At 44.8% G+C, this 23,829-nt stretch overlaps 1 pseudogene; it reads right to left on the reverse strand.

Annotated features, from left to right (window-relative positions):
* Positions 1–3,233: 3,233 nt before the first annotated feature.
* The window catches only part of LOC111953074 (E3 ubiquitin-protein ligase SMURF2-like), an 80,377-nt pseudogene continuing 59,781 nt past the window's right edge, over positions 3,234–23,829 (reverse strand).

A 23,829-nucleotide genomic window follows, 5' to 3' on the forward strand; every position in this document is an offset into this window, starting at 1 on the left:
GGAGAGGTAGTTGTTTGGGCTAAGTTATAGATGGGCTATGTACAGGTGCAGTAATCTGTGAGCTGCTCTGACAGCTGGTGCTTAAAGCTAGTGAGGGAGATAAGTGTTTCCAGTTTGAGATTGTTGTAGTTCGTTCCAGTCATTGGCAGCAGAGAACTGGAAGGAGAGGCGGCCAAAGGAAGAATTGGTTTTGGGGGTGACCAGAGAGATATACCTGCTGGAGCGCGTGCTACAGGTGGATGCTGCTATGGTGACCAGCGAGCTGAGATAAGGGGGGACTTTACCTAGCAGGGTCTTGTAGATGACCTGGAGCCAGTGGGTTTGGCGACGAGTATGAAGCGAGGGCCAGCCAACGAGAGCGTACAGGTTGCAGTGGTAGGTAGTATATGGGGCTTTGGTGACAAAACAGATGGCACTGTGATAGACTGCATCCAATTTATTGAGTAGGGTATTGGAGGCTATTTTGTAAATGACATCGCCGAAGTCGAGGATCGGTAGGATGGTCAGTTTTACAAGGGTATGTTTGGCAGCATGAGTGAAGGATGCTTTGTTGCGAAATAGGAAGCCAATTCTAGATTTAACTTTTGATGTGAGTCTGGAAGGAAAGTTTACAGTCTAACCAGACACCTAGGTATTTGTAGTTGTCCACATATTCTAAGTCAGAACCGTCCAGAGTAGTGATGTTGGACGGGCGGGCAGGTGCAGGCAGCGATCGGTTGAAGAGCATGCATTTAGTTTTACTTGTATTTAAGAGCAATCGGAGGCCACGGAAGGAGAGTTGTATGGCATTGAAGCTCGTCTGGAGGGTTGTTAACACAGTGTCCAAAGAATGGCCAGAACTATACAGAATGGTGTCGTCTGCGTAGAGGTGGATCAGAGACTCACCAGCAGCAAGAGCGACATCATTGATGTATACAGAGAAGAGTCGGCCCAAGAATTGAACCCTATGGCACCCCCATAGAGACTGCCAGAGGCRRGGACAACAGGCCCTCRGATWTSACACACTGAACTCTATCYGAGAAGTAGTTGMTGAACCAGGCGAGGCAATCATTTGAGAAACCAAGGCTATCGAGTCTGCCGATGAGGATGTGGTGATTGACAGAGTCGAAAGCCTTGGCCAGGTCAATGAATACGGCTGCACAGTATTGTTTACTTATCGATGGCGGTTAAGATATCGTTTAGGACCTTGAGCGTGGCTGAGGTGCACCCATGACCAGCTCTGAAACCAGATTGCATAGTGAAGAAGTTATGGTGGGATTCGAAATGGTCGGTGATCTGTTTGTTGACTTGGCTTTCAAAGACCTTAGAAAAAGGCAGGGTAGGATAGATATAGGTCTGTAGCAGTTTGGGTCAAGAGTGTCCCCCCCTTTGAAGAAGGGGATGACCGCAGCTGCTTTCCAATCTTTGGAAATCTCAGACGACACGAAAGAGAGGTTGAACAGGCTAGTAATAGGGGTTGCAACAATTTCGGCAGATCATTTTAGAAAGAAAGGGTCCAGATTGTCTAGCCCGGCTGATTTGTAGGGGTCCAGATTTTGCAGCTCTTTCAGAACATCAGCTGACTGGATTTGGGAGAAGGAGAAATGGGGAAGGCGTGGGCGAGTTGCTGTGGGGGTGGTGTAGTGCTGTTGACCGGGGTAGGGGTAGCCAGGTCATAAGCATGGCCAGCCGTAGAAAAATGCTTATTGAAATTCTCAATTATAGTGGATTTATCGGTGGTGACAGTGTTCCCTATCCTCAGTGCAGTGGGCAGCTGGGAGGAGGTGTTCTTATTCTCCATGGACTTTACAGTGTCCCAGAACTTTTTTGAGTTTGTGTTGCAGGAAGCAAATTTCTGCTTGAAAAAGCTAGCCTTGGCTTTTCTAACTGTCTGTGTATATTGGTTTCTAGCTTCCCTGAAAAGTTGCATATCACAGGGGCTGTTCGATGCTAATGCAGAACGCCATAGGATGTTTTTGTGTTGGTTAAGGGCAGTCAGGTCTGGAGAGAACCAAGGGCTATATCTGTTCCTGGTTCTAAATTTCTTGAATGGGACATGCTTATTTAATATGGTGAGGAAGGCATTTAAAAAAAAATAACCAGGCATCCTCTACTGACGGGACGAGATCAATATCCTTCCAGGATACCCGGGCCAGGTCGATTAGAAAGGCCTACTCGCTGAAGTGTTTCAGGGAGCGTTTGACAGTGATGAGTGGAGGTCGTTTGACCGCTGACCCATTACGGATGCAGGCAATGAGGCAGTGATCGCTGGGATCTTGGTTGAAAACAGCAGAGGTGTATTTAGAGGGCAAGTTGGTTAGGATGATATCTATGAGGGTGCCCGTGTTTACGGCTTTGGGGTGGTACCTACAACATACAATAAAGATTCTGCATAATGACACAGCATTTCATACTCCACTGTAGGAAAGGGGCATAAATAGCCCTGCCTGTCATGTCAGTCTCCTGCCATGACTAGATTCACATTAATCTCCAAGTAAAATAGATCTATAACAATGGTCATTTATCCTATATTTACAATCCCCTTATCCATAGGTCTTATATCAGTTGATTTAATTAGGACATGGAGATTGTCATTTATATCCGAAAAATAAGTCGATTTTTCCACTTGAAACCGGCAAGTTCTCTTGACCTTATTCATGGTTGCGTATAAAGGTGGTGGAATTAAGTCTTCAGAATATGGACAAGCAGCCACACCTCCATTTAAAAAAATCTCCAACCTAAATGCCTACCTTGCTTTCACTGGCATTTCCCCCATGCTTAAGTTCAAGATTAGAATACCATAGAAAGAAAAGTGCATTAAAATAGGAATAAAGTTCATTTTACCCACGCTAATCTCAAGTCTGAATTTCCCCTATATGAACAGACATTATGTAGGTGTGAGAACATCACTTGTCAGTGTCAAGGCCACTCGTTCCAGGGACCACACTGGTAGCTGATCGGTCCCTGGTACAGTGCACCGGTCTGAACTGACCAGGGCCGTTTCCCAAAAGCATGTTAAGGCTAAGTTCATGATGCTTTTGGGAAATGAGCCCTGGTGAAAGCAATCTTAAAGACCTTCCACTCCATTGTTTTCACCTGTCAAGTCTTTTCAAATCATGGCAGATGAATGGGAGATGAGAATGATTTTGAAATTGAGAGCCTACATGGTAAATAATTGACCCTCAAATTGTGTGCAACTTGTCTTACCAATTCCCTTCATTTTATGAGACCTAGGAAAGAAAAAAAGCACTTCATTCTATGAAACATTATGCTGTGAGTTTCAAACAGCATAGAGTTTATTGCTTGTTTTCTGCAAGGGTACAAGAGGTTTATAATTTCCGCTTTTATTTTTCTTATTTACAGTGTCAGTTGAAGCTCACAGAGCAGCTGATGTGAAAAAACTATGAACACACTAATAAATACAACAGACTGAAAAATGAGAAATAAAAACATGTTACAATTTCAGACAAAAGTTAAGCAAATTTAATCAGAAGAAAACTAATTTACACACACAATACTTACATACACATAGAATAAAGGAAAGTGGGTTTTACACCATGTGAGAAATTGCACCGGTCAGCGACTAAAAGTCGCAGGGCTCGGCTGGCAAAGCATGCTACGAGAAGCAACAGTCCATATTGTCTGATCTATTATCCAGAAACAACTCCACCTCATAAGACTGAGTGAAAGTCAATTATGGTTAGACGTAGATAGCAGAAAACAGTACTGTGTGTGTGCATATGAGCTTTATGTGTGCATATCTATACGCGTATATATCTACATAAGAAGTCAATCAGTCCATTAACTATTTAGTAAATAGATGGAAGTTGCTGATTATAAACGGCAACACAAGTCTGCGTGTGCAAAAATGTCTTGTTTTTTTATGCATTTTATTCATTTTCTGTAAAATTTAAAAAAGGTTGCTTGTGATCCACCACATGAACAATATCTTATACTGTACAAAAGCACAATTTCAGGATACTTGATAATTGTCTATCTGAAGAGAATCTGCTTCACCGTTGAACACACTGGGACTGGGTTTATTTTATTTTGCATGTACGCAGGTGAATACAGTCCATGGTCATAGTCCACGTCCATTGCTATTAAACAGGCAGCATTAAAAAAAAACATTCAACAGAACTTTTTCGCATGTCAACACACATTTTGCTCAGAAGGGACAAAATAATAGCAAATAAATATTGTTTAAAAAAAAGTCCATTCATGCAAGGGTTGTGGTAGAGGCTCTATTAGGGTCATGTCTAGATGGTATACAGCATGTCAAACGGTGATTTTTCTATGCATTTTAGCTAACCCTAACCTTGACCTAATTCTCATAACCTGCTACGTTAAACCTACGAAACGTCCATTTTGACAAAAGCTGTATCCCTTTTAGACAAAACCCTTTAGTAGGGAGAGCGCTCTAGTCCCAACCTCAGTCTCTTAGTGGCCAAAAGGTTAAAGGTTATGCACTCAGCTCTCATTCAAGGAGAGGGTCACGGGTTTGACCTGACAACGGCTTCCATAACCAGAAGATACTCCCCCCTTTCACAAGTCAGCCTCACAAAGAAAGATGACTTCACCTGAGAATACAGAGGTCTGTGATAACACCAACATGCTAGCAAGTAAATTAATAGGAAGAGGAACAAGCCATATACAAAATAGGTATGTATTTGTACACATATATACTCAAAATTACAGGTAGATATACTTTTTTTTATCTGTATATTTCCGTTGAATGCTGTATGGTTGGAATAAAATGTGGAATATTAATTTTAACTTAATATGAAGAAAGCACGTCCTTTGTCGCCATTCCGTTTGTAAAGTGCTCTAGAGTGGCAACGGGAGAGAGAAAAAACATCTTGCCATCTTAGGTTGGATGTCACTCTGAAAACACCGACATCTTCCTTGAATTGCCTTCAACTAGCCTGGTCCCTGGGACAGAGTTCCACTCACTAGACAACGACCCACTTTGYGCATTTGATAAGGAATTTCAATGGTGTGATTTATAGGTACAGTGTGCTATAATGATGTTTAGCGTTAAGTTCAACTCAGACTTTCACTAAAGCGCAACATGTCTACTCTGTGTAGCTGGACGGGGTTAGGTGTTCAGGTTAGCATGTCCATTAGCTTTTGATGTCAAGAGGTGGCAGGAAGTTAGCTGTGTGAGACTATTGGTCATCAGTAAGACCTAGTTTCTCCTGGTTAGCTCATGGTCAGGAAACCACCCCCCCCTGGCCCTAGTCATCTACTCAGCGTGGACCTTCATATTTCTCTCTCCCAGWCCAAAGCCAACATACCTTCTCTAAAATACTCTCGTTGCAGTCTGGACCTTGGTATTCGATCGCACCAGACGACCCACAACAAAAGAAATGTGCTTTCACGGAACGCACATACTAGGGACCAGAGTTTTCTTCGGTTAAGAAAAACTCCTGGTCCAACACAAAACTGGTTCTGTGGATTTCACCGTTATAATGACATACAAGCTATTACAAAAAGAAAACGAAAAAACGAAATAAAAGCTGTCATTCTCGCAGGGTTTCAAGGTCAGTAATCGTCACTCGTCTGTAGCAGCTGAAAAAGTGATATTTCTAAAAAAGGATGCGGTGAGAGAGGAGAGTGCTCCCGTGTGGTCTGCCTCTCAGTCGGTCTCCATATTGTCCTGGGGGACTGGGCACCGGAAAGGGGTGTGGTCACAATCCTCATGGGCGTGCCTGAACGTTGCAGGGTTCCCGTGGTGACAGCAGAGTCTATAGTCTTGCTGCGCTGACCGCACAAAATACACACACGCTGACACACACACACACACTTCCCCACTGATGTGTCACTCATTCCACCGCAAAGCCACACGTCTCCTCGATGGCTGTCAGCAGCTTGTCGTACAGCTTGTCATAGTGCTCGTAGGCGGGAACGTCAATCCGGTTAAAGCTGGACAGAGAGGGAAAGGGCAGAGGGGGAGAGAAAAGTACATTTTTAGTTTGAGTGGACAGTTTTGAAGCACCTTTCTTTCCCTATCGATGAATGAATGACATTTAATTTCTGTCAAATCACCAGTTGGCGAGCCATCCCTCACGGGATGAATTGACGCCAACAAACATTTCAATAATTCACTGTGATAATTCTATCTTTAAACTGTTCTACATACAAAACATTAACATTGGATTTGGACATGCATTTAAAACCGGTAATATCATACGAGTTGGGGGATTGGACACCCTTTTCATAGCATGTCTTCGCCTCATTGACAGGCCATTGTAATTAAGAATATGTTGTTAATTGACTAACCTGTATAAAAAAGGTTAAATGTATGGAGTAGCAGTGTGTATCTGTGTGTCTAAGCGGAGCAGTGGTACTTTAACTGCACTCACCAGGTGTGGGCTTTGGGTAGATTGTTGGTGTTGGCATCAATCTGGTGGATGGTGAAGAGCCTGGGCCCCGCGGCACCTGGAGGGTCACACACACACACACACAGAAAAAGAGAGTCAGCATCAATTCTCAGGCTGTCCATCATTATATTTCTCTACACACAGACAGACAGTTCAGGACAGTTGACCAGTTGAACTCAGTGTTTAGAACGTGAACAAACACGGCTGCTGTTTTAACACAACACTGGGTGTATATTTTATATACTGTATATTTTCGCAGGCGCACACACACAGACAGACGGGCACACGCACGGCTTGAACAGAAAGATCAACTCTCCAACACGCACACTCAGAAACACACACAGCTGCACTCTGAGGTCTTCTGTTCCCCCAGGGCTTCCTGTCTGTCTGGATTTAACCAAACCCACTGAGGTCGTCTACGACACTGTCATGAAGACGGGGTCACCTCAGGCAGTCTGAGAGACTCACAGTGTTTTCCACTAGCGTCGCCTGTCGGCTATATAACCAGTTAAAATCACTTTCAGCCCGGTACTTTCTCCACTTAAATTAATTAAGCTACTTATTTTTCTTTTTTACAATTCGCGAGACAGAAAATGTAATAAAAGGTATTCTAGCAATCTATTGATAGGACAAGTGCCTGTCAGTCACAAGGAAGCCCTGCTCGTTTGATAATCTGCTGTCTGTCCCGCCTCCGGGGTACCTGGGTGTCTGTGTTGTGTACACTGTGGTTGCAGTCAAATTACGTTACACAGAGGGAGAGCGCCTGATGCTCTCATCGTCTATGAGTCCATTTGCACGTCCCATATAAATGTGGTAACGATGAGTCGAAATCCACTTAGCCTATTATTTCTGGGCACATTCATTTATTTTCTTTTGTGTGTTTCATATGCAGCCACGAAGTGCTAGAGCACAGGCTTACTGAGCCGTTCATTTGGCTCCCTAACRTGCATAGCGGTAGGCTTTATGGCYATAATCTGCAGATAAATGATGAAKACAATCGATGAYGATGGTGAATCCTATTCACTGCAGGCACAATTGGTAGGGTAGTGGAGCGATAGCCTCACTCTGCTCCAAAATATAAGAAAAGAAAAGAGATTGAATTGTTTTAAAAGCTAATGACACTCTTAGTGACTTCAGAAAGAATTCACACCCCTTGACRTTTGACACATTTTGTTGTGTTACAGCCTGAATTTAAAATTGATTCAATTGAGATTTTGTGTAACTGGCCTACACACAATACCCCATGTCAGAGGAAATTTTTACTAATTAATAAAAGATTTAAGCTGAAATGTCTTGAGTCAATAAGTATTCAGCCCCTTTGTTATGGCAAGCCTAAATAAGTTCAGGCGTAAAAATGTGCTTAAGTCATACATAATATGTTGCATGGATGATGTATGAATGACTACCTSATCTCTGTACCCCACACATACATYTAATTGTAAGGTTCCTCAGTCGAGCAGTGAATTTCAAAACAGATTCAACCACAAAGACCAGGGAGGTTTTCCAATGCCTTGCAAAGGGCACCTATTGGTGGATGGGTAAAAAWAAAAAAAAGCAGACATTGAATATCCCTTTGAGCATGGTGAAATTATTAATTACACTTTGGATGGTGTATCAATAAACCCAGTCATTACAAAGATACAGGCGTTCTTCCTAACTCAGTTGCAGGAGAGGAAGGAAACCGCTCAGGGATTTCACCATGAGGCCAATGGTGACTTTAAAACAGTTAAAGACTTTAATGGCTGTGATAAGAGAAACCTGAGGATGGATCAACATTGCAGCTACTCCACAATATTAACCTAATTGACAGAGTGAAAAGGAGGAAGCCTGTACAGAATAAAAATATTCCAAAACATGCATCCTGTTTGCAATAAGGCACTAAAGTAAAACTGCAAAAAATGTGGCAAAGAAATTAACTTTATGTCCTGATTACAAAGCGTTATGTTTGGGGCAAATCCAACATTTCTGAGTACCACTTCATATTTTCAAGAATGGTGGTGGCTGCATCATGTTATGGSTATACTTGTAATCAGCWAGGACTAAGGAGTCCTTGCCGATGCACAGGCAAGATGCTGGAGGAAAACCTGGTTCAGTCTGCTTTCTACCAGATACTGAGAGATGAACTCACCTTTCAGCAAGACAATAACCTAAAACAAGGCCAAATCTACACTGTAGTGGCTTACCAAGAAGACATTGAATGTTCCTGAGTGGCCTAGAAACAGTTCTTACTTAAATTGGCTTTAAAATCTATGGCTAGACTTGAACATGGCTGTCTAGCAATGATSAACAACCAACTTGACAGAGCTTGAAGGATTTAAAAAATAATGTAAAAAGTATTGTACAATCCAGGTGTGTAAAGCTCTTAGAGACATACCCAGAAAACTCACAGCTATAATTGCTGCCAAAGATACCTCCAAAAAGTATTGACTCAGGGGTGTGAATACTTATGTAAATGAGCTATTTCATTTTCCATAACTTAGCAAACATTTCTAAAAACATCTTATCACTTTGTCATTATGGGGTATTGTGTATAGATGGGTGAGAAAAATATATATAATTTAATCAATTTTGAATTCAGGCTGTAACAACAAAATGCGGAATAAGTCAAGGGGTATGAATACTTTCTGAAGGCACTGTAACACCATTCACCCCATTCTCCATCACCCCCCCCCCCCCCCCAACACTTTACCTTGTAAAGCCTTGAATCCCTGCAGTGGGACTCTAGATGACCCGGTAACAAACTGCAGCAGTCTGGCCCTCCTCTCCTCGTCGTAGGACTCCACGGCCTTCCAGAACCACTTGACCACGTTGCTGTCCGTGGGCAGTGCTTCAGGCGCGTGTTGCTCTTCCAGTCTGCTATGTCGATCTTCCCCAGGCCACACACTATCAACTGGGGTAGGGAGGAGAGGGAAGAAAATAGTTGATTAGATGGTTTGAAGGGGTGTATATTCATGGGAAATAGTATGGTAGCTGTCACCTTTCATGTAATTTAAAAAGTACATCCCAGTCTCAGATTCATCTTGGAACCCCCCCCCCCCATTCAGGATTCCCACACAAAGATATATGCTCTTGAGAAATGATGTCATGTTTCTAGTAAGTGAATAATTTCTTCCTAAACCATGTTATATGCAACTGTCTACATACCTCTAGTTCCTTCTCGTCAAAGGACTTGAGCAGGTGCTGGGGATGACCTCGTTGAAGCCCTTCTGCAGGGCCAGGAACTGAGCCTCGATGCCGTGGAGGAACCTCCAGTTCACATACAGTCCTATAGAGAGAGAGAAGGTAAGACTTAAGTCAATATAAGTCCATACAACATTGCAACATGTGAAACCCCACAGCAGTTCAACCAAAACCAGGGCTGGGGGATAAGTCTTTTTGCTGTGCTGGTAATCTTGGTAGACAGAAACCAAATTCAGATTTGTTCTGGGGGGGGGGGGGTTGAGATTTGGCCTAGTGCGAGAGGCGAAGTCTTTTTAAATCCCCGGCCATCTTTCCCGAAATTCGAAAGACGCCAGGTAACAACCATCTCCGCTTAATGGTGATTTGTCCAAATAATCAGTGACGCAAAAACCAGCTCACCAGAGGAATTATTCCTCTTAACCCTCATATCCCCTACGTCCCAGACACATGGAACTTCAGTTACGGACAGGGGAAGAGACTCCTGTGGTGCTGACTGGCTGGCATGCAGCTGCTGTCTTGGTCGGACCAGGTCTCTCTTGAAAAATAGATTGTATCAATGAGACCAACCTGGATAAATGAAGGTTCAATCAAATCAAATTTAAAAAATGAACCCCATTGGTTGTCAGAGGAACGACGTCACTCCATCACAAGGTATACTTGAGACGTGTGTATCGTGTCGGCCGCGCGCGCGTGTGTGTATCGTGTCGGCCGCACGGCCGTGTGTGTGTATCGTGTTGGCTGTGTGTATGCGCGTGCGTGGGACCCAGGCGGCGGTCTCCTCCGTACCTGACATACTCCTTCTTGGTGTCCTCGGAGACAGAGACAGTCTTGCCGTTGGGCTTCAGTTCGTGCTGGATGATCTCTCCGTAGGCATTGTGCTCCACACAGAACGTATGGTCCAGCACCCCCGTGATGTCATTGTCCCTGGAGGGCGGAGAACACGGAAATGTTAGTTAGTAGTCAGACGTTTTAGGCTGTCTTGTCAACAGAGGGCGCTAGTGTTGACGGGAGAGTAGTTGGTTCATGGTGGGGTTGTTTTAGTGGCATTTCATGGACACAGAACAACCAACATGTCAGCTCAAGGTTGGCGTTTGTATATACGTGCAAACACCAACATTACACATGCTATCCTGTGTGTATTAATATGTGTGGCTGTGCTTGTACAGCATGTATGTCTCCGGGTGTTCACGTGAGTTCAATTGTGTATAATTGTGTCTGTGTACAAGCATGCATCTGTGTGTAGATGTATGTATCAACGCTGTGTATGTGTCCAGGCCTATACACACAAAGGTATGAGGACACCCCTTCAAATTAGTGGATTCAGCTATGTCAGCCACACCCGTTGCTGACAGGTTTATAAAATCGATCACACAGCCGTGCAATCTCCATAGAAAGACATTGGCAGTAGAATGGCATTACTGAAGAGCTCAGTGACATTCAACGTGGCACCGTCATAGGATGCCACCTTTCCAACAAGTTAGTTTGTCAAATTTCTGCCCTGCTAGAGCTGCCCGGGTCAACTGTAAGTGCTGTTATTGTGAAGTGGAAACATCTAGGAGCAACAAGCTCACTGAGCGGGACCACAGAGTGCTGAAGCACACAGAGCGTAAAAATCGTCTGTCACTACCGTGTTCCAAACTGCCTCTAAAGCAACGTCAACGTCAGCACAAGAACTGTTCGTCGGGAGCTTCGTGAAACGGGTTTCCACGGCAGAGCAGCCACACACAAGCCTAAGATCACCATGCGCAATGCCAAGAGTGGGCTGGAGTGGTGTAGCTCGCCACCTTTGGACTCTGGTGCAGCCTTTATTGGACCTATATAAATTCTAGCTAGTTTTGAAGCACGTTGTGCCCTTGAAACTAACATGTAACCCTGTAAATCTATTTGTTTATTATCAAAGCTAAAATGTTGATATGAATCCCAGTCATTGAAATGGCAAAGTAATGTGTAGAATATCAGGTTTTTACATTGCGTAAAAAGCACCGTTTCTAACTGAGATGCATTACATTGAAAATTGTACACTGTCTCTCTAAGAATGTCAGTGACGTTCTGAGTGACACCATGCAAATCAGTCATTCYTTCATTGATCACCTGAAGAAGCTCTCTCTTTTCCATTCTTTCTGTGCCCCCAAATGTTTGGACATACTGGTAAAGTTAACAGGTTGTTCGCTAGCTAGCTAATGAGGTAACATGACTGAACAAGTCGTTTTAGAACGGCCCACGGTTTATGAACGTAAAATGCGTCCCGTCACTGGAGATGCTTCCAGCTGCAGCACCAAATGAGCAATAGAAGGAAAAACAGAGAGCTGGTAATGTGGGTCACAGCTTTTGAACAGTTTGRGCTAGAGACAACGTTTTTTTCTCTCTAGGGCACTCGGAAACAGCGGTACAGTGAATCATTACAACAATTATCATCTGCCAGTGTTTTTTTTTCTTCAAGGCGCACTGGTGCTCCCAAATTTAAATTCCAAGTCGCACAGCAAAATAATTAGGAGCATATGTGACCAAAGTGGTCATGCGTTAGAGCCCCTGTACGTGTCGGTGTCTCCTACTCACAGGATCCAGACCAGGCTGTTGTGGAGGTCTGGGTCCACTGACTCCATGTCGTCCAGGGTGATGGGTTTCCCCAGCAGCTGTTTGTAGAAGGGCAGGGTGAAGCCCCCGTCTATGTAGTGGCCGTGGAACACCGCCATGCCCATGATACGACCCACAAAGTGGAAGTAGGACAGGTGCTCCTGGAGGAAAGGAAAGGAGAGATGAGTATTGAGGTTGGCCATCGATGCATATTTTTGGGTTATTGACGTGTGCGAGTGTGGTCACTATTGGGTTGTAGAGAAAAGCGTGATATAAATGTAGCTTATCATCATTATTATACCGAGGTCCCTCCCCTCTGACTTTCTCATCCAATGGGCTTGAGAAGGTGGTGAGAGGACACGAGGAATCCAGAAAACGTAATTGAGATTCTCCCCATGTCTACTCCTCCACCTCCTTCAGTCTACAAGAACCTCCATCTCTTAGGAATTCTGTTGGTGGCTCGTTCTCCTTCCTCCTCTCTGTTATTATGTGTCTCTCCCGATGTATCCATTGATTCCTCTAGTTCTCTCTCTCACCGGGTTGACGGCGCTGTCTGGGTTGATCTGCAGGGTGTAGATGTCGTCTCTGGAGTACTGGAACAGGCCGTAGTAGGGGTTCAACATCTCATGGGACAGCAGGTACAGCCACTCCCTGTACGACAGACAGACATCTTGTTAGTCACGTGACACCGGCATAATAAAAACACATTTTTGGGGGGTTGCATGTGGCCACATGCCTCCAAAAATATTCTGTTTGATGTATCAAGCTTTTTGAAATGTGAATTTCCACAGTGGTTGTTTCTTTCTGGACTACTGTCCTATGAGGAAAATAAAATATTTTGAAAAGGCAGAATTTTTGGTTGACCTCATGGTATTATTAAACAGTGTTTTAGCCTGGAGGTGTGGATGACTGCAGTACCTGGCCACTCCTCCGTAGTCCAGGCCCTCCTCTCCTCTGAACTTGACCATCAATCTCTTCCACAGGTCCTTGGGACGCATCTTCATCACCTGGCGGTACGACTCCTGCAACACAACAAACGAGAACATGGGTATGTTAACCTTGGGTGTATTCACTAGGAAACAAATGGAACCAAACGGGGAGGAACCTACCTGAACCAGTCCAATAGAAACTTGTTTTTGTTGCAAAACATTGCTACGGTTTGCACTAAGGAATACACCCCTAATCTTAAGATGTGCCAACTTGCAGGCCATTCAACTTGACCCTCAATCATGCTGTTTCTGTTCTAAACAGCGCTTGTTGTTTTATGCAGCAGTAAGAGCAACAGTGGATTACAATGTTCCGAATTCGAATTCCACCACTGATCATGTAAAGTAAAGTCTGTTTTTTTTAAGTGGGGCAGAGAGTACAACAATATGCGGTCGACAATTTACCATTGTCATAATACTCCCTCAGATTAGTCAATTCACCATCCAGAACGGTTTGACAGCGCTGCACTCCTCTCCTCTTTCTCGTTCTCTCTCTCTCCTGGTAGACTAGGACCTAGTGGTGCCTGGTAGAAACCAGCAGCACCAACACCATGACATCTGTGCCTGGGCAAGAGAGTGTATGTGTGAGAGGGCTTCATGTGCACTAGCTCCCTTTACATTACGTAAGGGCCTTCTCTCTCGCTCACTCACTCCCTATTTTCTCTATCAGGGTCCAGAGTAACTCAGGAAGGCTGCCATCAAAAACAAACTCCTGCCACCACAGCACAGAGCTGTGAGGAGTGTTGCAACCGGGAACGCAGCAAAGCACGGGAAGCAGGCTCGAGGAGAAGCAGGAGAGTGAAGCAAGGGTTATTAGTTAGGAAATTACAGTGCACTGGTCAGCGGCGAACAATGCCATCAGTCCCTGTTGAAAACCAGAGTCAATCGCAGGCAGGGCGCGCACACACACACACGCGCYCTCTGCTTTCTCGCACATCYTTTCCCCCCTTGCTGTCACGTCCCGAGGATGAAGTCATCTTTTTTTCTTTGCTCAAATTGTACCGCCGAAAGATGTCCGTCCCAAAAACTTGCCACTAGGCCCCCCCCCTCTCTCCTTCTTCCCCCTACTTTTAACTGCTGAAATCATCCTGAAAGAATGCCTTGCCGTGGAAGAACAGATGATTGGAGGAGGAGAAAGAAAGAGGAAACTGTGGTGTTTGAAGGGGCTTTTTTCACGGCGAATCGTAACAAATTTGGGGGTATTACCGCTCAGTTGTCGTAGGCCTTCTCTTGCAGACTGTAAATGGATGCAAAGCCACCTATAAATCGTACGGGTGTGCATATTTGTAAACTTGTAACAGAGTGTGTTATAGTATGTTTATAAATATTTTCAGTATAAAGCGCTTGTTTGGGTTTTATGGGCATGCACAGTACTATTGCATGTGTCATTTTTACATGTATGCATTAGTGTGTGTACAAAACATTAAGAGCACCTGCTCTTTCCATGACAAAGTCTGCATCTCAATATTAGCAAGGTGTGTGCAGCCTACTTTAAAATGTATGCTTGATTTGTGGTGGATGAGTGAGTTACGCCACTCAACGTAAAGCACTACCTATATACATGCAAATGCAATCCATTACGATACAGTATAAATTAAGCCATCAATCACACACACACACACACTTGGACAGGGTTTTCACACAGGGTCCCTCAGTTTACCTCAAAGATCTCCTCGCGGCAGACCTCGATGCGACAGTGTCCTGCCTGGGGCTGCTGATTGGACAGCTCCTGCCGGAGGATCTTGAGCTTCTGGACCAGGTCCCTCTTGTACTTGGGCACGGTGAGGCACTCGGCCTCCTCGGGGAGCTGGGCCGGGGACAACACCGGGACCTGCGGGGGGGGCTGCTGCTCCTTCAACTGGTTCGACTGACGACTACTGGGGAGGGAGACAAGCAGAAATGCTCAATGTTAAACAGTACAAGATTGCAATATGAAATCAAACAAAACAATTGTAACACATGGAATGAAATGATTAACACCATCTTTCTCTCTCTCTATTGAGTATTGTTTGTGGAGAATACGGTGTTAAAAGTGCATATATCTCAGCTCGTTGTAGACAGAGGGAGTTGTGGTCTGTCTGTGCCTTTTGCCCTCCGCCACCTCATTCTCTCCTTCCCTCTCATTTTAGGTGCTGGCAGACTAATTAAATACGCAGCCTTCGCTTTGTAAGACACCTCCGTTTCCTCTTTAAAGCCTCATAGTGCCTTCAAAGTGAAACTGGCGCCTTCGTTGGTGCCCTCTGCRACCCTGCCCCTGGCTAACTGCGGCTGGGGCCACCGCTGCCCTGGCTCTGTACCCACGTCAATCTATGCCCGTACGGGATGGTTACACGCCTGGGTGGGCCTCGTAAAAACACAATTCACCCCCCCCAAAAAGGGCCAGAGTTTCCAACAGGACAGTACTGTACAGAAGACGGAGTCCCTAATAAAAGGACCTACTGTGCAGTAGCAGTACAGTTGCGGCCAAGCAATGGTGGTTCACAGAGAGGAAGTTCTTTAAACCTGTGTCTGAGAGGGGAGGCCACAGGCAGAACAGAACATAGCCACCCAAACACCCACTCTCTCTCACACACACACACACACACCCTCATTCACCCTGTCACTCCCTCATTCTTCAGGGGTGGAAAAAAGAAAAAGCGTGTTATATTTGGCGTTCTCCAAAGTAAAATGGGCCCAGTGTTCCGCCGGTCCGTATCCCTGTATAATCAAGTCAGCTGGTATTTATTTTATTGGCAGTGTCGAGGCCCTTCCATGTCAAAGTGAGGGTAAGGCTCGGCTCGCAGGGCTGAAAACCCCTAGGAACACACACACACGGAAAATAGGTCCTTAAACAAAATAGAATGAGTTTCTCTTGGCTCGGGTTGGGAAGCCCTTGAACCATATAATAAAACATAATTTGAGCATTTTCGTCGAGGGCGCGCAGGGTAATTAAAAATAAATGTCGGTATAGTTAGCCGTCTCGGGTTCCCGATTCGGAATGACCTCGGCATATTTCTAACTGTAAATATAGAAGTACAAGTGCGGCTCAGTCGAAAATCACTCTGGCGCGGAGACACACAAGGGGAAAGAGTCGAGGGTTCCTTTCTGTGACGAGCCTCGATGAAATACAACTATCCGGGTAGAAAGACAAACTTTCAAATTCAATCTAGGAGTATTATTGTTATTCCAAGGTAGAAGAACAAGGCGAGGAGAGAGCGAGCGATGCCAGAACAGGATTCACTGGACTAAAGCGGTCACGATCATGAAGTTGGCACAGGTTTGGTACCGAGGTCCCAGCGAATCAAAAGCTCCTTTATTGAGCCGGGCACTGGAAGTACTACCTAGGTATAACCTCCCTCTCCCCGGCCCTTTACACGTCGCCTAAACAGTGGGGAGAAGGCCCGCCAAAGGTCGTCCAAGCGGCACTGCCGTGCTGACTACTACCCACAAAGGAGTGTGTGTTTGTGGCGCTGGAGCTCAACCCTCAATCACCAATCATCTACCCTGGCTCCGGAAAGGAGGGGAGACATTCTTATTGGCAATGGATGGGAAGGGATGGCCWAGTTCTCCCTAAGGGAAYACAAGGGAAGTATTGCACTATATAGGGAATAGGATGTCAGCCAATCACTACCCTAGCACCACAAAGGTAGCTTTCACAAGCCTGGGGCTGCCTCCCTGTCTCACACTCACACAGAGCCCCCATAGACACTGACAATAACACTCTGCTTACAGACAGGATGTTTATAGTATTTAGGCTACATAAAATATGCCTATAAGCCACAAAGACACAAACAAAACATGACAGACTAAAAATACATAAAGACCCATCCAAAGGCCTTGACAATATAACGCTCTGTTTACAGACATGACGTTTACAGAATTTAAGTGACATAAAAAGGTGTCTATATGCCACACACTGTGATACAAACAAAACATAAAACTTCAAATATATAAAGATCGCTTATAAAGACAGTTATTTTATTCATTCGCTCACCTTCATTTCACCAGGTAAGTTCGACGCCCCATTGCACACCAAATATAAACGACTCGCTTGATAAATATAACGCAGACATTGACGTAATGCTGCAGAAACAGAGAAGTTTAGTCAGGAACATACATGTGAGACAGACAGTGTGGCTGAGGGCAGACCACAGCAATGTGGATGTATGAGACATGTCTAGCAGTCTTGGAACCAGCAACCAGCCAGTCAAATATAAACGGGTCGGTGCTGCGTTGACAGAACAGCAGGTAAATGCCACTCCATCCGATCATAGAAATTAATTCATTTTCTCTATTCTAACGGTTATTTTTCTATCCTGCCGACCACCAAACCACTAGCAGTGGCCTAGTCTGTCTTCTCACAGTCTCTATGATTATCGGATTCAAATGAATTCATCTCGCCATCTTTCTACTCTTCTCCATTACTCTCTTTCATTTACTTCCTCTCCCTTTCCTCCACATCCAATCACACCTCTCTCTCTCACAAATCACATCTCATTCTACCCCTTACTATTCTACTCCTCTCCTCCTCTCGCTCTCTCTCCACTACAGGAGAGAGCGCGCGAAGGAGAGAGCGAGAGAGAGGCGGAGAAAGAGGAGAGCGGGAGAGAGAAGAAGAGCGAGAAGAGAGGAACCTCATTGCAGAACAGTAGTCTGCACTTTGGCGCATAACTCACATTCCTCTCCTTCCACATCCTCCTTTCTCTCTCTCTCATTCTSTAAATCTCTCCCTCGCTCTGGTATACAACTATGCATTGAATTCCTTCCTTTCCAACTTATTTTCAACCCGGTAAAGTGTGACAACTTAGCYATAACATCCTATGTTAAAACACCAATAAGTGGTCAGGCTATTTTCCTACCTTTGCCTTACATGGAATCAAATAAGAACTCGAAACCTCAATCAAAAACCAAAGGAACATTAAGTATGGGCTCCGTTACCGTTCTAAGGGTCACACACTGCAACACAGCATACTGTCACCACACTGTCTCTAACAGCGAGGTAACACTTATCGTGAGGTCATCATCAACAGCATGTCCTCTCTGACAAACTTAAATGGCCCGAGGAATCCCGGCGAAAAACATTTATCAAGCATGGGCCACGGCGGTTGTTGGGTGAAATATTCTGAAATCCTGGGGCTGATCGAAGACAGATGTGCTGCTGATGGCAGGCCAGGCCTGGCTGCAGCACCGCTAGGCTAGCTAGCTAATATGTTTTCCAGCAGCTTCGAGCAAAGCTTTCTGGGATGGGCCAGTAGGGGTGTTACTGGAGCCAGGGGAGACCTCAATGTTTGGAGGGGGTGACACACGCGCACACACACAATCATAAACACATAATTGTGCAAACACACACACTCAATTCATAAACAGGGTTCACACACACACTGGGTCCACCCTTCCGGTCCCAGATAGCTCACTCTCCTCCCCAGACAGTGTGAACATCTCCATCAGACACATCAGCTGCATCATCTGGTCTCACTTTGCCTGTTTACTTGCCTGTTGTCAGTCGGTACGGACTGTTTATAGTTCCGGCTGAGAACCAGACAGCAATCAAACAAGATGTCCGTGTTCTGCTAAGTGCCTTTAATACCCAATAAAACACGATTGTGCGAGTGACAACAAAGCAATAAAATAAAGAAAATGTTGCCTTCATAGAAGTGTGTTGACTGAGGGGGTGGAAGAAATGTTGTCTTCATAGAAGTGTGCTGACTGAGGGGGTGGAAGAAATGTTGTCTTCATAGAAGTGTGCTGGACTGAGGGGGTGGAAGAATGTTGTCTTCATAGAAGTGTGGCTGACTGAGGGGTGGAAGAAATGTTGTCTTCATAGAAGTGTGCTGACTGAGGGGTGGAAGAAATGTTGTCTTCATAGAAGTGTGCTGACTGAGGGGGTGGAAGAAATGTTGTCTTCATAGAAGTGTGCTGACTGAGGGGGTGAAGAAATGTTGTCTTCATAGAAAGTGTGTTGACTGAGGGGGTAGAAGAAATGTTGCCGAATTGTAGCCTTGTTTAAATGGAATGTACACAAGTAGTCTGGGGGTTAAATTCCAGGGAGAGACAATTGGCTCTTGACTAACTGCCATCTGAGGAGAATAGTAACACACACAACCTGTGATCAGCACACACACACAACCTGTGATCAGCACACACACACAGGTGCTTAAAACCATACTCGTATCTACTTACACAGCTATACAGACCGCTCTCTAACAGTCTTTTGTAAAAATACTAAACAGCACTAAAACACTAGAATACGATATAGTAGTGACTAGTGGTGTAACACACTTTGAGGTACAAGAAAGGCCTATACATAGCCAAAGCAGCTTCTTTCAGAGTGCTGCAAATCTTGCCCTCAAAAGGGAATAAGACAGTGTTGTGCATCAGCGTAACAGCAGACCTATAAGCTTGCTGCCAGCTCTTAGCAAACTGTTGGGAAAAAATTGTGTTGGACCAAATACAATGCTATTTCTCGGTAAACAAATTAACAACAGACTTTCAGCATGCTTATAGAGAAGGGCACTCAACATGTACTGCACTGACACAAATGACTGATGATTGGTTGAAATAAATTGATAATAATAAGATTGTGGGAGCTGTACTGTTAGATTTCAGTGCAGCCTTCGATATTATTGACCATAACCTGTTGTTGAGAAAACGTATGTGTTACGGCTTTTCAACCTCTGCCATATCGTGTATTCAGAGCCATCTATCTAATAGAACTCAAAGGGTTTTCTTTAATGGAAGCGTCTCTAATGTCAAACATGTAAAGTGTGGTGTGCCGCAGGGCAGCTCTCTAGGCCCTCTACTCTTTTCTATTTTTACCAATGACCTACCACTGGCATTAAACAAAGCATGTGTCTCCATGTATTCTGATGATACAACCATACACACATCAGCAAACACAGCTAATGAAGTCACTGAAACCCTTTAAAGAATTGCAGTCTGTTTTAGAATGGGTGGTCAGTAATAAACTGGTCCTGAACATCTCTAACACTAAGAGCATTGTATTTGGTACAAATCATTCCTTAAGTGCTAGACCTCAGCAGAATCTGGTAATGAATGGTGTGGCTGTTGAGGGGACTAAATTACTTGGTGTTACCTTAGATTGTAAACTGTCATGGTCAAAACATATAGATTCAATGGTTGRAAAGATGGGGAGAGGTCTAGCCGTAATAAAGAGATGCTCTGCTTTTTTGACACCACACTCCAAAAAAGCAAGTTCTGCAGGCTCTAGTTTCGTCTAATCTTGATTATTGTCCAATTGTGTGGACCAGTGCTGCAAGGACAGACCTAGTTAAGCCGCAGCTGGCCCAGAACAGAGCGGCACGTTTAGCTCTTAATTGTAATCTGAGGGCTAAGAGTTGAGYAGAGACTGACTGCATCACTTCTTTTTATAAGAAACATTGTGTTGAAAATCCCAAATTGTTTGCATAGTCAACTTACACACAGCTCTGACACACACACTTACCCCACCAGACATGCCACCAGGGGTCTTTTCATAGTCCCCAAATCCAGAACAAATTCAAGGAAACTTACAGTATTATATAGAGCCCTTATTGCATGGAACTTCCTTCCATCTCATATTGCTCAAATAAACAGCAAACCTGGTTTCAAAAAACAGATAKAGCAACACCTCACGGCACACAACGCCTCTCCCTTATTTGACCTAGATAGTTTGTGTGTATGCATTGATAATGTAGGCTACGTGTGCCTTTTTAAAAATGTATGTAGTTCTGTCGTTGAGCTGTTCTTGTCTAATGATGTTCTGTATTACGTCATTCTGTATTATGTTTCATGTTTTGTGTGGAGTGGACCCCAGGAAGAGTAGCTGTTGCTTTTGCAACTGCTAATGGGGATCCTAATAAAATAACTAACACCAAACTCACAAAGCTAGCTCCACTACCGGGGGCCATTTTGACACATATGGATACTATTTGTGCCGAATGACCAGATGTTGATTTCACAAACACGCATCTCGTGCCAAGCGCCGTTATTGCAAAGGTTTCAACTGAGAATTCTTATAAAAAAAAATGTTTTCTTACTAAAAGAAAATGACACATTCTTTATGTAAGACCAGAAACACAAAGTCCCTGTATCATAGCTTAGATTTACCTCATTCCCAACTGGGTTTAGCTACTGCCCTTCACCTGCTCCCTCCGTGTCCACCTTACTGTGTGCAAAGCAGCGTGGGTAATAGCGTGGTAACTGGACTGTTCCACTGAGGCGCACGGTACACGGCTGGTGTTTGAACAGCTTCTCGGTGTGTGGGGGGGGGGGGGGGGGGGGGGGGGGGGGGGGGGGGGGGGGTGGGGGGGGGGGGGGGGGGGGGGGGGGGGGGGGGGGGGGGGGGGGGGGGGGGGGGGGGGGGGGGGGGGGGGGGGGGGGGGGGGGGGGGGGGGGGGGGGGGGGGTACCGGCATGCCCGCACAACACACACACACCTGCTTACTGCAGAGAGAGGACTAGCCTAGCAGCATCTGATCCACATTACATTGAGTTTCCTCTGTAGTGGAATGGCTCCAGCCCTGACCCCAGATCCAGCCCAGAGGCCTTTCATGGCATACCTGAGGTTCAGCTGAGGCAGCGCGCTGACAGACTGTTTGCGCACAGACAGCCAGGAGTGTGTGTGCGCATGTTTAGTGAACCTGAATGGCATCTGTGAAAATCAACAGTGGCGAAGCTACACACACAGACGGCCCACCGGTAGGGTCACACGTCAGCATTTTTTTCAGTCTGCGTCTTACGCTGCTGTCGTGATGTCTGTGTGTGTATGTAAGTATGGTGAAAGGTTGCTGAGTTTGCACACACGTGTGTCTGGTTGAGGGGTGTGTGTCAGTGTTGTTGTTTGTCACCCCTGAAGTGTGGTGTGTGTGTATATGTATGTATGTATGTATGTATGTATGTATGTATGTATGTATGTATGTATGTATAGGGAGGAGGGTTACCTGAGGTTAGTGTTCTGGCTCTGGCTCTCCATGGCCACGCGGGAACCGTTTGGACCAGGGCCGTTTGGACTAGGGAGGAAAAGAGGGAGAGAGCAACAAACCAACAGTGATATAAAATGGGACAAAAAGATTTGACGCCATCACACAGCAGATGGATTCACTAGCAGCAGGTAGAACGCTTCCTCTGCATTTTTGCTACCATGATATTTTACTGTGATCTAGAAAATAAGCAAACACAGTGTTTTCAGCTACAAAGGCATAACCTCGGAGTAGACCACTAGATTAACAGTAAAGAGCCCAGCTCGAGTCTAAGGTCACAGCCTGAACGGTGACAGCGTTTGCACTCACTTGAGGACCAGGTGGAGGTTGGCGGAGAGGCGCGGGTCGGTGAACTGCGTGGTTCGGTTGTTGTGGTCCACAAAGTAGACGCGRCCCGTTGCCGTGTTGCGGATCTCCCAGCCCGGCGGCAGAGGACCCAGCTCCTCACAGTTGACGTTGCTCAGATCCCTGGGCATGAAAATAGGACCACAGGAGACCGTGAAGACAACTAAACCATAACCACGTAAACCCATCGCTCACTCAACCTAGGGTGCTAAAACAACAAGGGTATAACACAATGAGCATAATAATACAGTATTTACTACTATTATCATCATTATACTTTATTGAGTATTAATCATCTAGGTTAATGAGAGTATATTATCTTTTATAGTGTAAGAACCAGGCTATTATAGTACAAATCGACTTGTAAACAGTCACTGTTAGCCATCTCTATTCTACCAGTTAGGTAGGATTATTGAGTGCAAATTGTATTTTCTAAGTACACAACAAATCTTTTCTCCAAGTATAAAAAGGACACCCCAGAGGCATTCCTAAATTCAACTCAAAAGAGTTGGATCGATCGCAAAACATCTGAGAAAACACTTGAATAAATTCCAAAAACTCCCTATCGGTCTCTACTCCCCCATAGACCTACATTCTTTTCTGTTGAAACCTAAAACCCTGAAGTGGGATGTATTAACTGTCCACTAAGGACTCATCGCTAAAGCAGTCTGCACATGCCTGGCTAAACTGTTTCATTACATAATGGGTGTTTGTAACTCGTTCTGGGCCAAATGACCATGATTCAAGGTTGAATCTTAAGGACATTGAATCTCTGAAGACCAAGACATTGATAAGTTCATTATTTGGCATAAATCGGTGTGTGTGTGTGTGTATTAGCACATCAATGAACAAGAAATACTCAGGAGGTGAGGAAAGGTCAGGGCGGCAGGTAGCCTAGTGGTTAGAGCGTTGGACCAGTAACTGGAAGGTTGCTGGATCGAATCCCCAAGCTGACAAGGTAAAAATCTGCCGTTCTGCCCACTGTTCCTCGGGCGCCATGGATGTCGATTGGCAGCCCCCAGCACCTCTCTGATTCAGGGTGGTTGGATTAAATGCGCTGACATTTAACCCATTCAGTTGGACAAGAAGAAAATGGACATTGAATGCCTTTATGACCCGGAAGACAAAAAGGTCTGTGAAAGGTCAATTGTCAAAGTTTAGTCAGTGTGAAGGAGAGAGAGCGAGAGAGGGAGTGACAGCGACAGATTGCTTTACGTATGGCTATTTTGACCCCTCATTATTGTTGTCAAAGTGCAAATTGTATTTTCTAAGTACACAACAAATCTTTTCTTCCAAGTAGAAAAAGGACATCCCAGAGGCATTCAACTCAACAGAGTTGGATCGATCGCAAAACATCGGAGATGATAATAATATAATGTTAATAATATGTTAATATTGTAAATCTCCAAAGTAAGCTTTATTACCT

The sequence above is a fragment of the Salvelinus sp. IW2-2015 genome, linkage group LG1 (assembly GCF_002910315.2).
Source record: "Salvelinus sp. IW2-2015 linkage group LG1, ASM291031v2, whole genome shotgun sequence".
NCBI classification, from domain to species: domain Eukaryota; kingdom Metazoa; phylum Chordata; class Actinopteri; order Salmoniformes; family Salmonidae; genus Salvelinus; species Salvelinus sp. IW2-2015.